The sequence below is a fragment of the Pezoporus wallicus genome, unplaced genomic scaffold (assembly GCF_028554395.1).
Source record: "Pezoporus wallicus isolate ANWC-B61680 ecotype Strahan unplaced genomic scaffold, APGP_CSIRO_Pwel_v1 contig_371, whole genome shotgun sequence".
NCBI lineage: Eukaryota > Metazoa > Chordata > Aves > Psittaciformes > Psittacidae > Pezoporus > Pezoporus wallicus.
In genome coordinates, this window is record NW_026640468.1 from 143803 (window position 1) to 155885 (window position 12083).

The 12083-nt window shown below is 38.1% G+C and overlaps 1 protein-coding gene across 4 annotated transcripts in view; it reads right to left on the minus strand.

Moving 5' to 3' along the window:
* AOPEP (aminopeptidase O (putative)) overlaps positions 1-12083 on the minus strand; it is a 188030-nt gene that overhangs the window by 81444 nt on the left and 94503 nt on the right. The window lies entirely within an intron of this gene.

Genomic DNA, 12083 nt, shown 5'->3' on the forward strand with positions numbered 1-12083 from the left:
GTGCTCTTTGAAGAGGATATACAAGCCCTGCTATGATGGAAGACACGGAAGTAATGTCAGCTATGCAAAATTTGAATACTATAAATTCCTAATTTGGGATTTTATTTAGTGATCTGTGTTTAGCATTTAAAATGACAAGACAATAAAGGATAGACTGCATCATACTCAATACAGTTAAAATTATGATAGAAAGGTATTTTTAGTATTTAAAAAATAATATACTGTTTGCTATATTATATATGACAATTTCCGGACAGCATCAAAAGAAAATCTATGCTCTTGTAAAAGAATAAGGCTCATTAAAGCACATATTTGAGAGAACCCTCCTATATATAGAATTAGATGGACTTTGCAAACAGATTTAAGCAAACACAGGTCCAATTAGTGTGTACCGTATCTTGACAGTATCCCTTTATCACTGAAAAAAAACAAACCCACACCAAAAAAACCCTCTCTCCTACCCTTTTTGTTTTACTGCCACAACATGCTTTTTTTCAAGATCAAAAGCTTCAGATCAAAGCCAAGATCAAACTCAATGCTTTAAATAGAAGCAACTTCACTATGAAGCATTACTCAAAAAAAAACTTTTTAATAGAGGTATCACAGTAGAAAATTGTACTATCGATCTTTATTTCACACTCGCCACAGGCCTACTTGAACTTGCATATTTTCATTTTGTAAAACTGCAGCAGATTTCTACTAAATGGTACTTCTGGAAGCTCCTAGAAATTGGCTCTTGAACTCTGCACATTTGAATGGAGAAAGAACAACAGAGCATAGTTCAAAGAGACAAACAAGGATATGAACAAAAAATGATGTTAATAGGAAATACAAACTAATGTAACTACCTAAACAATATTCCCTTGGGTCAGCCAACAGATTAGATTGTGCATTCCCACAGATACAGTTATGCAAAACACTGGGAAATAGAGACAGTGTAAAAGATTTATACTTTAAATCCTTTGAAGGATTACACTTCCTGTCCTCTCAAATGTTGAGAAAACTAGGGGAAGAAAGTTACATGAGATACTGATTTACAGACCTGCAGACCCTGAGGCTGATTTGGGATGAAAATCCCTGTACACACAAACATATGCTGTGTTAAAACTCAGAGGTAGCTCCTCTTTTCCTGTTAGTAACTGCACAGCAGTGAAGGAAACCCAACAGGAATTGTTACTTACTTTTTATTCTGGTAATAGATCTTGTGGAGCCAACACCTCAGGTGAGAGCATACCCAGTTTAAGAGGAGAATGGCTGCATGATCCTCCATCAGCCGTTCTGTTTGCTGTCCACATGACACTGACTGCCGAACCCCCTCACAACAGAAACTAAGAGATTAGTCCTTCCATCTTCTGTGTCTTTCTTTACTTGGAAAGCCTTTCTTTCAGGGACTGCTAATGGAGCTCTCCTAACACTTCGGTTGGGAACAAGCATTTATACATGTCAACGCATGCTAGGATACTTCATTCTTGGAACAGCAGGATTAAATATAACTGAATTTTGAAATAGGGAGAGGAGGTAACACTTCCTACCGGTGAAGGCAGGCCCATAAATAACTTAGGTAAATAATTTAGACGGTGATTTACATCAGCTATTTTTCAAGCCAGATCCCAAGAATACAATGAACTTTGAGGATTGTATATAGCCTAGAAAACAATAGGATATTTGAGCAACAGCCAACTCTTTCATTTTACATTGAAATAGAAACTGGTTTTAAATTGTTCAGGCTGTGATGGCTGCTAATGATAACTCAATGAAAAATCATGATTATGCACTTTTCCTTTGCATAAATTGTCTATAATTTCAGTGGATCTGTGCTATTCTAATGCTAAAACATTCGATATTGGTGAACTTCTTAGTAGCTTGTTGTATCCAAGGTGAATACTGAATAAGTGCTTACCAACATTTTTTGGATACTGGAAGGCAAAAAGAAAAGAATGAAAATGGAGGAATATTTACTGTAAATAAATTTTAAAAGAGCTTTTGCAAAGCAGAGAAAATTGATAATTAATGCAGTCATTTTCCAATCTCTCCTTTCTAGAAATGGTATTTTCCTCTCAATTACTGAATTTTACACCACATACACACCCCCACATTTACGTGTTTAGAACTATGTGGACACCAGCAAGCACACAGGAAAGCCTGCAGATTTTACTATGGCATCATGTTTTCTCCCAGAAGATGTAACTAACTTCACCAATCTACAAATTGCAATTTTGTACCTTTATACAACCTGCCTTGTAACATAAAACAAACAATGGACTTCACCCCCCCCCCGCCCTGATCCGTTTATCATGATATTGCCTATATTTTGAGGCTGATGCCATCACATCTGTGATATCAGTAAAAGATAATTTAATGGAACTATGATAAAATTCAAGATATGTAACTGTTTTCTTACCATTGAGAAGATTTATAGGAAAAAAAAACTACTAGTTTAAGTTGGAAAATTAACTTACTTGGAAAGTGAGAATATGATGTGTCCTCAGCACAGCCTGTGTAACCTAAAAACTGATTCAGCAGAAGAGACCTGGCTTCCAATCTTTTGTAAAAAGGTTCAGAAAATGAAAATACAGCAATGCGTTTTATCCAGTATCTCACCAGATGATTAATAATGGCTTGAAATATTTGACTGTATTCCCCAACGGCAAGAACTGCAAGGATTTTAAAACACGACTGTTATCAGAGAGACTAAGAGGCAGTAGTGGGCTACAAGTGAACATGGCAAGATGGCTGGTGCATCCATATTGCAAGAAGCAGTATATCAGCAGCAGATCAAAGTTACTGGAAATGAAATCCAGCCCAGAATGTGGTCCTCTGAGAACAAGAAGTCCCCCAGCTGACTCTGTGCAGTTTTCATGGGGACAGCTTTATTCACTTTGTTTTGGTTTTTTGGTTTTGGTTTGGGTTTTTTGTGGTTTTTTTTTTGTTGGTTTGGTTTGTTTTTTTGTGATTTGGGTTTTCTTGGGGGTTTTGTTTGTTTGTTTTGGTTTGTGTGGTTTTTTGTTTTGTTTTTTTTTATAGAGAAAACCAAAACCATGTCTTAACATGGCTACAGGCCAGTCCTGCACCACTGATGTGACAAGCAGTGTTTTTCTCACTTTTCCAGTACAAAGACACTCAAAGAAAATTAAGCAGACTTTCTTTCTTCTTGAAGAAATAAAATACAGCTTTCACAGTTGCTGAACTCTGGGTCTTACTGATCCCTTGAAGAAATCAAAAATTCTTCCAACACTTCTTGTAAAGAAACATATTCAAAGCAAAAGTCCATAAGCTTGAACAATGATCTTTACTGCTCACTTTGTATTGACCAATAGCTTTGTCAGCCAGTACATTTTTCTAACCTTTCTCCAGACATCTTAATTCTGGCATTTAAATTTTACTGTGGGCTTAGAGGGGAGTAGACAAGAATAGCTAAAGCAACTTGGAAAAACATTCCTTTCTTATGGAGATTAATGAGTTTTAGGAGAATCACTTATTTCCTCCATGATTAAATAGGAGGTAACCATCACCTACATCTTCAGCCTGACTACGAAGCACTGCTTAATGAAAGGGGATGACTGAAGGTAACATAAACCTGGAAAGATCTTGACATTGCTGGTGTCAGCTTTTGTGAAAGACAACTAACTGATGGCTGTGGAACAAAGACCATTACACAAATTTTGTTACCACCTGCTCTCTGCAAGTTCTTCAGCAGCTCAGTGTTTTTGCAGAATGTGTGAGAAGAGCATTGGGCTGAAAAGCAAGAGCTTCCATTCCCAACTATAGCCAGCTGGGAACGCAACAGCAGGACGTCAACCCTCAGGATCATTTTGAGTTTCTGACTGGACCACTGCAGGAATCAGCAGGTTGCAGTTTTTTGGGTTAGCATTACACAGGGCTACGTGCCTAACTCTATCCTCCTACATTAAAATTATCTCAAATATTATTTCCTGAAGGAGCACTTGATTTCTCCTTATTTCATATTGTGTGTCCCATGCACTAAAACTACTGGAGAGATTTCAACCATTTTGAAGGCTACTCTTTCCTCATTAAAATAGAAAAGCTGTTAGATAGCACAAAAAATATTTTAAAGCTTTATGGATTGTTTCCACTGGATAAAGAAAACAATGGGCAGGCTAAAAATTAACTGGTTGCTAACTTCTGTGCTTTGGATGTTTTTACAAGCAATGGATTAAAATTAATGTTTATTTCTATGCAAGCCCAGCTGTGTCCTGATTGGGTAAGCCTCAGTTCAACATTTTTCTGTAAAGTCCCCCTCTTAGCTATGTTTCCACCCCCTGCACATGTAGGTGTGAGAGTGGGAACTTGGGAATGTGAACTTCATCCAGCATTGATCAGCCAGGCAGCAAACTGTTATTGTTCTTTAGATACCAAACATAACTCCTTTCTAGCAGGGATAAGCTCAAGTCATTCTGCACATAACAGAGCTTTTGTGTTCAGCGATGCAATTAATAGGGAAAGGGAACAAGAATGACTGCTTAAGATTTATTAAACTTAAAAGAGGTTCTAAGTGAACCGAGTCCACAATTATTTCAGAAACTGAACATTTGTTTCAAATGCATTTCAACTTCTTGAACAAGCTATGACTTGTGCAGATTTACTACACTACTACTACTGTACCTCTGAGCTGGACACGTACAATACTGAAAGGCAGCCTGAGGAAAAATAGAAAGACATTTGTGAAAATCTGGTTTTTAACTGGCAAGCCAATGTTCTAGCAGACCATTAAATCCAGTAAAGTATCCTGACATAATACAGACTCACAGTCCCAGCAGAGAATCTCAAAAGCAATTTTTTCTGAATTATTCAATTAATGGTTAAATTAAGACTCCTAAAACTGATTTTTAAACTTTACTTTTAAACAACAGAAGCAATAAAATATTATGGGAAATACTTTCAAATGTAACATTTAAAAATTAATATCTACATTCAACCTAGACAGCAAGTTACTCAGCACTATACGAGTGTCCAGCTTGAGGCAGCCTGTTTTCCAATTTTAGAATGTGCTCACACAGTAATTTGTAACAGTGCCATACTGATCTTGAATGTCTGTGGTTTTCTCCTAAAATGACCAAACCCAATGATTACCCCAAACCATCCAAAACTATAAAAATACTCTATGCCTGAACTTGAAGAGATCTGAAATATATTTGGGCTCTTACTGACATGTAATGATGTATTTTATGTAAGCAACTTCCTTGAACTTTTGCATATTTAACAAACAAGAATTTGTCATGGTTGTATCTTGTTTAGCAGTATCTAAAATCCAATTTATAGGAATGGCTAAATAAATTACAAGGCCATTTTATGCCAAGAACTTTCTTCAGATCAATACAGGCTCTGTTTAAATAATAACAGACCTTAAAACTTAGTTGATAGTTTGCTACAAACAAAATAGCAAATCTCCATATACTACTGCCTGTTTGGAAAGACTTTCAGATGGATAGTATTTATTTAAAACATCTTTCAAAGAGTTAACAAAATTGAAAGAAAGTGTCTCTCTGTGTGATCTGTCTTGATCTGTTTTGCTTTGTGATTCATCTGACATTTATGCACTCTACAGTACTACACACATTACTTGATTACAGTATTATATTTTCAAAAATCCGATCTTCAAAAACTTTTTTCCTACTGTGCTTGCTATCATTAGAGAAGACGTTAATCAATTTAGATTGTTGACCTATGATCATTTAAATTTTGGTCTTGCTAATAACCTTGCTAAGATTAAAAAAAAAAAACCACAGTTTTTCTAGAGGGGAAGTGCTTATCTTCAAATTATGCTTTCCATGTACAAGTACTTCTCTTAAAGTAGCATAACTGCATTCTGTCTCAAATGTCAACTAAATAGAATTCAGCTATGAAGTCAGCTGTATTTTCTTCACTAATGTTAAAATACACACAAAACTCTCTATGTTCAAATAAGAATTCAAAGGATATGTAGCAAACTTCAGTATTTAAGCAGCAGTTGTGACTAACTTGTGACTAACAATGCCAACTTTGAAATTAACAGTCACTGTTAAGCTTCATTAAGTAAGTAAGTAAATTACACCTCTTCATAGGGCCCTTCCCATTTTATTTCCCCTACCCACAAGCTTGAATGAGATTTTCTTACTTGGCAGATAATAATGATAATAAAAAAATTTGCAAGATAAGGCATGGCTAGCAATGACAAGAAATATCAAACAATAACAAACCCATGCCTTAAGTTACACGCTGATCAAGTAAGAGTGATTTTTCTCTTGGAAAATTTTTCTAGCACCCTCTATGAAACGTGGATGAACAGTTTAGTAAGTTTAGTAAGAGCATTATTTTAAAAAAATATACTGATGTGGTTGGTTTGTTAGTAATTGACCATAGCTTCTACCCTGTGATGCATTCTCTTGCAGAGCTATCCCTTCATCTGTATTTTTGTCATAGTAAAAGGAAACAGGAAATCTAGAAACCTTATACCTGGGGCAAAAGAGAGGAACCTTCTTAATAACAAACTGTATTATCAGACATCATATTAAGTACTTGAGCTGCTCCTGTAACATTCTCCTAATATCTACAAAACTACAGAAATAGGTTATTTGCATTGGTTTAAAACCCTTTACAACATATATTTCAGTTTAAATTTTTTAATAGTTTTGCTACGAGTTTCCTTTCCAATTCATTTCTTCTTCAAGCAGGACAATCCAAGAGCCAGTCACACGCAAACAAAACCAGAAATACCATGAACAGATGAATATTCAGCACTGGAAGATTTCTTTTGATTTTGTATTTCCAGAAACTTAGACAATTTACGAGTCACATTAGTAGATAAAGCCTAAACTACTGCCGTACCACAGTAACAAAAAGCACTACAGATTAAAAAAAAAAAAAAAGAGTTCTTTTTAAATGGCAAAATCCTTAGTACTGCAACAGGAAGCTGTGCTCCAATGTTTATTCAGTATTAGAAAGCATGGAGTAATATTCTTGCAATACACACTATGTATGAGCTGTACATACTCTGAAATGCTGCTTTTAGTCAGATATACTTGACCTACCTTAAACATTAAGGTAAAAGAGTGGGTAAGAATTAAGCTTTACCAGGATAATAAAGTAGCAAAAGGGACGAGGAGAAAGATACAGCAGTGCTATCACCTCTTGCAATTTTTTTCATGATTTTGAGGGGATGTTTGTCTCTCTAGTGCCTACGTCTATATCATAAAAGACTTGTAGATTACACTGTAGGATATGTAGAAACTAAACATCATGAAGGAGCAGGGCAGCTACTTCCCCCTCTTATTTTTTCTAACTGAAGAATAAATCTGGACAAAATGATTTTCATAACACAAAGTACCAAATGAAATACCCAAGGAACATTCAAGATAGCAAGTTTACTAGTAAACAGTAGTATGTTATAAGTCAATGCAGTTTCACAGGGAAAAGAAAAGGTGGTAAAACTGAAATGAGCTAAAAATACACATGTAAGAGTATGAGATGCAGATGCTAATGTTTATAATTATACTTCTCAGTTGAACAGTGTACAACAGAGTTCAAAAGAAATTATTTTAAGCATATTCTTTAAAGGTTAATTATCTAGGGTAGAATAAGAAGTTCAGGTAAAAGTAACTGGCCAATATGAAACAAAACCAAGTCTGTACAGAACTGAGAAAAATTTCCTCAAGAAGCATATGGTCTGTTAAACTCTAATCACATAGACTGAAAAACACAATAGAAACTGTACTTTAGAGAACAAATCATTATCAGCAGTGGTCATACAAGATTCCATAGGTGTTTTCGAGCTCTAAATACTGTTTTGTTCTTCTATTTCTTGCCAACTTAACTCACTGACTAAAGTTAAGTGATTACTGCTTGCATGTGATGAAAAGTTGCTATAATCCCTGTAGTGAGTCACCTCTTGAGACAGAAGTACATGCTGTAGGTTGCTTGATTTGATAAAAAGTATTTTCAGCAAAACAGCCTTATTTAACACCACCATGATGTGTTCCCAGAAAAAAAATCCTCATGAATGCTTCTACCTCAGAAATGCTTGGTTACATTTCTTATGTTCCTTATTGTTTTGCATGTGAGAAAACCTTAATGCACAGCAAGCCTAAAGGCAACCACTGTACTGTGGCACCCATCCATGTAAGAAAGAAGTGGCCAGTCATCACCACACACCCTTTTTTACAACATTAACCTTTAATGCTTTGGAAAATTATTTTTTCATGGCAACAGGCCAAATTCTGGTTTAATTTATAAGTCTGACTCCCTTACATTAAATTATTCTTGGTTACTGCTGATATGTGTATATGTATATATATATATATATATATATATATATCTCCCAAAATTTAGAAAAGACAGAATGACTTTTCAAAGAATTAAATGGTATTAGAAATTGTCAAATACCAAAGTTTCAATAGTTGCAAGTATAAAGGGGTACATGTGTATGTGGTTCCCTGGAGAGAGTTGGAGATGATAGGATTTAGAATGGCAAATGTTAACAAAGCACAGGTAAAAGGAGTACAAGATACTCGGATAGATACCATGACATATAACGTATGTAAAGAGTACAAAATTCCTCTATTGGAATTCCCCTATTGGAAGGAAGATGGTAAGTAACATTGCTTCAGCAATCTGGGTAGTAGAAAGTATTTACTCTCAACCATCTTTTGCACAAGTGGCTTTACAGTGTCCTTACGCTAGACACTGTATGAAGACAGTGAACTGAGGGGTGGGCCAAAACACAGAAATAAAAGATGCCACAGAAATAACCACAGGCACCATAGAACATAAAGGTTCTCATATGGCAAAGGTATAAAGAAACCATGTTCTAATTTGATTTTCAGAATGGACAGCATGATGCATATTCCCCAATCCTATTACAGAGGATTGTCTCTCCAGTAAGGAAGTTTCCTCTCCAAATGCAGTGAAGTCTTAGATAGTAAATTTAAAATGTTTACATTCTCAATCAAGATGTTTTTCACAAAAAAACTGAGAACTACTTTTTGTCCCTAAGGTGCTGCAGGATTGAGTGACTAGCTATCATGCTAGAGGACTCTATCATACATTCAGTGAAATAGGGGTGATAAGCAGAAAGTTGCTGAATCTTGTGTACAGCACAGGATGTTGCTCCTGTGCCATTGAGACATCGTTGGAGCAGACATTCACCGGCTGCTTCAGTTGCTTCAGTACTCAGGAAAGGTAATCAACTTCAAGGGACAGTGTGCACCTCATACTGCTTACACTGCCTGACAGGAGAGTGAACAGGATGAGGAGGAGAAAGGAGCTGTCAGAAACCTTCCTCTACACACACCCTAGTCTGCTTACCTGGCAACCTCCGTGAGAAGGTCAGTTCTGTGGCATTCCTGGGCTGGTATTTATTATGCATGTAGTTAACCTGCATGTATGAAGGTGGTCTATGTGCCTTTACATAAGATTCAGCACATTAGCCAAGTGAATAGTTTGGTGAAATAATCTACATACTTTTTAAGAGGGGTTCAGTATAAGCTCCTGTACAGCACATGAGTAGATTTATACTGCTGTAGACACTAAATACAGTCATATTTAGATTATAGATACTAATGTATTGAAAGTTTTGATTTTAAGAATAGAGGATCCCCAAGTTATTTAACACAAAGGAAACAAGGTTTCCTGCTTGCTGAATGACAACTGCAATTCAATAAAGTGGAAACAAGCTCCCATAAGGGCCCGAGAAGTGCTTAAGGCAAAAAGGGTAAACCATCAGAAAGAGTCAGAGGGAAGAGGTCAGTATGCTATGCTCAGAAGAAGCAGAATAGTATGTCAGCAGGTATTGTAAGTAAAATGCCAGAAAACTCTTCCATTTCAGGCAGACATTTCAGCATTTACAACTACAGCTGTGAAATGTCAGTTTATCCCATGTACTTGAAGCAGCTGTTCTACAACATACTGAATTGTTTTATCAGGAACAAAACTTTAATCAAAGCACAGTATTAAATTCAAGGTCCTTTTACAAAAATTATTGAATATCAAATGCATGTCCTGGGTTCAGCTGTAACAGTCATTTTTCTCCTTCCTAGTAGCTGGCGCAGTGCTGTGTTTTGGCTTTAGTCTGACAACAGTGCTGATAACACATGGATGTTTTAGTTGCTGCTCAGTAGCACTTACCCTGGTCAAGGACTTTTCAGTCTGTCATGTTCTGCCAGTGCAGAAGGGCAGAAGAAGCCAGAAAGAAGTAGAGACAGGACACCTGACCCAAACTAGCCAAAGGGGTATTCCATAGCACAGCACATCATGCCCAGTATATAAACTGGGGGGAGTTACCCAGGAGGGATTGATCACTGTTTGGGTCAGGCTGGGTATCGATCAGCAGGTGGTGAACAGCTGTATTCTGTTCCCTTGTTATTTCCCTTATCATTATTGTTAGTAGTAGTTTTATATTATACTTTAGTTATTGGACTGTTCTTATCTCAAAGGGAAAAAATAATTCAAATCCTTCTGAAGGCCAGTTCTGCCATAAACCAGAGTAAGCTTAAGGGATTTGCACAGGAGGCTCAATTTTGGGGAATAAAATGGCAAAAGGGAAGTCGACAGATCCCCACAGATGCAATCAACAAGATATTAGTTGGTGGAAACATTGCTGTTAAGAAAGAAACGCAAGCTTTCTTGGGTGCTGTGGGGTTCTTGAGAATGCACATCCCAAATTACAGTTTAATTGGAAGCCCTCTCTATCATGTGACCCAGAAGAAGAATGATTTTAAGTGGGGCCCTAGGCAACAACAAGCCTTTGAGCAAATTAAACATGAGATAGTTCATGCAGTAGCCCTTGGACCAGTCTGGACCGGGCCAGAAGTTCAACATCTTTGTTCAACATCTTTGTCATTGATCTGAACAGTGGGATTGAGTGCGCCCTCAGCAAGTTTGTCGATGACACGAAGCTGTGTGGTTCGGTTGATACACTGGAGGGAAGGAATGCCATCCAGAGGGACCCTGACACGCTTGTGAGGTGGGCTGATGCCAACCTCATGAAGTTTAACCATACCAAGTGCAAGGTCCTACACCTGGGTAGGAGCAATCCCAGGCACAGCTACAGGTTGGGCAGAGAAGAGATTCAGAGCAGCCCTGCAGAGAAGGACTTGGGGCGTTGGTCAATGAGAAAATGAACATGCACCAGCTTCAGCATGCGCTCGCAGCCCAGAAAGCCAACCATATCCTGGGCTGCATCAAAAGCAGCGTGACCAGCAGGTTGCAGGAGATGATCCTTCCCCTCTACTCTGCTCTTGTGAGACCTCACCTGGAGTATTGTGTGCAGTTCTGGTGTCCTCAACATAGAAAGGACATGGAACTGTTGGAACAAGTCCAGAGAAGGGCCACGAGGATGATCAGGGGACTGGAGCACCTCCTGTATGAAGACAGGCTGAGAAACTTGGGGCTGTTCAGCCTGGAGAAGGGAAGGCTGAGTGGAGACCTCATACCAGCCTTCCAGTATCTGAAGGGGGCCTATAGGGATGCTGGGGAGGGACTCTTCATTAGGGACTGTAGTGATAGGACAAGGGGTAATGGGTTAAAACTTAAACAGGGGAAGTTTAGACTGGATGTAAGGAGGAAATTCTTTCCTGTTAGGGTGGTGAGGCACTGGAATGGGTTGCCCAGGGAGGTTGTGAATGCTCCATCCCTGGCGGTGTTCAAGGCCAGGTTGGACGAAGCCTTGGGTGATATGGTTTAGTGCGAGGTGTCCCTGCCCATGGCAGGGGGGTTGGAACTAGATGATCTTAAGGTCCTTTCCAACCCTAACCATTCTATGATTCTATTCCATGATTCTACGATTCTGAACTGTCAGAAAGTGAAAAGCAGTATGCCTTGTTTACTGATGGCTCTTGCCGTATTGTGGGAAAGCATCGGAGATGGAAGGCAGCTGTATGGAGTCCTGGACGACAAGATGCAGAAACTGCTGACGGAGAGGGTGAATCAAGTCAGTTTGCCGAGGTGAAAGCCATCCAGCTGGCCCTGCACATTGCTGAACGAGAAAAGTGGCCAGTACTTTATCTCTATACTGACTCATGGATGGTGGCAAATGCCCTGTGGGGGTGGTTGAAGCAATGGAAGCAGAGCAACTGGCAACGCAGAGGAAA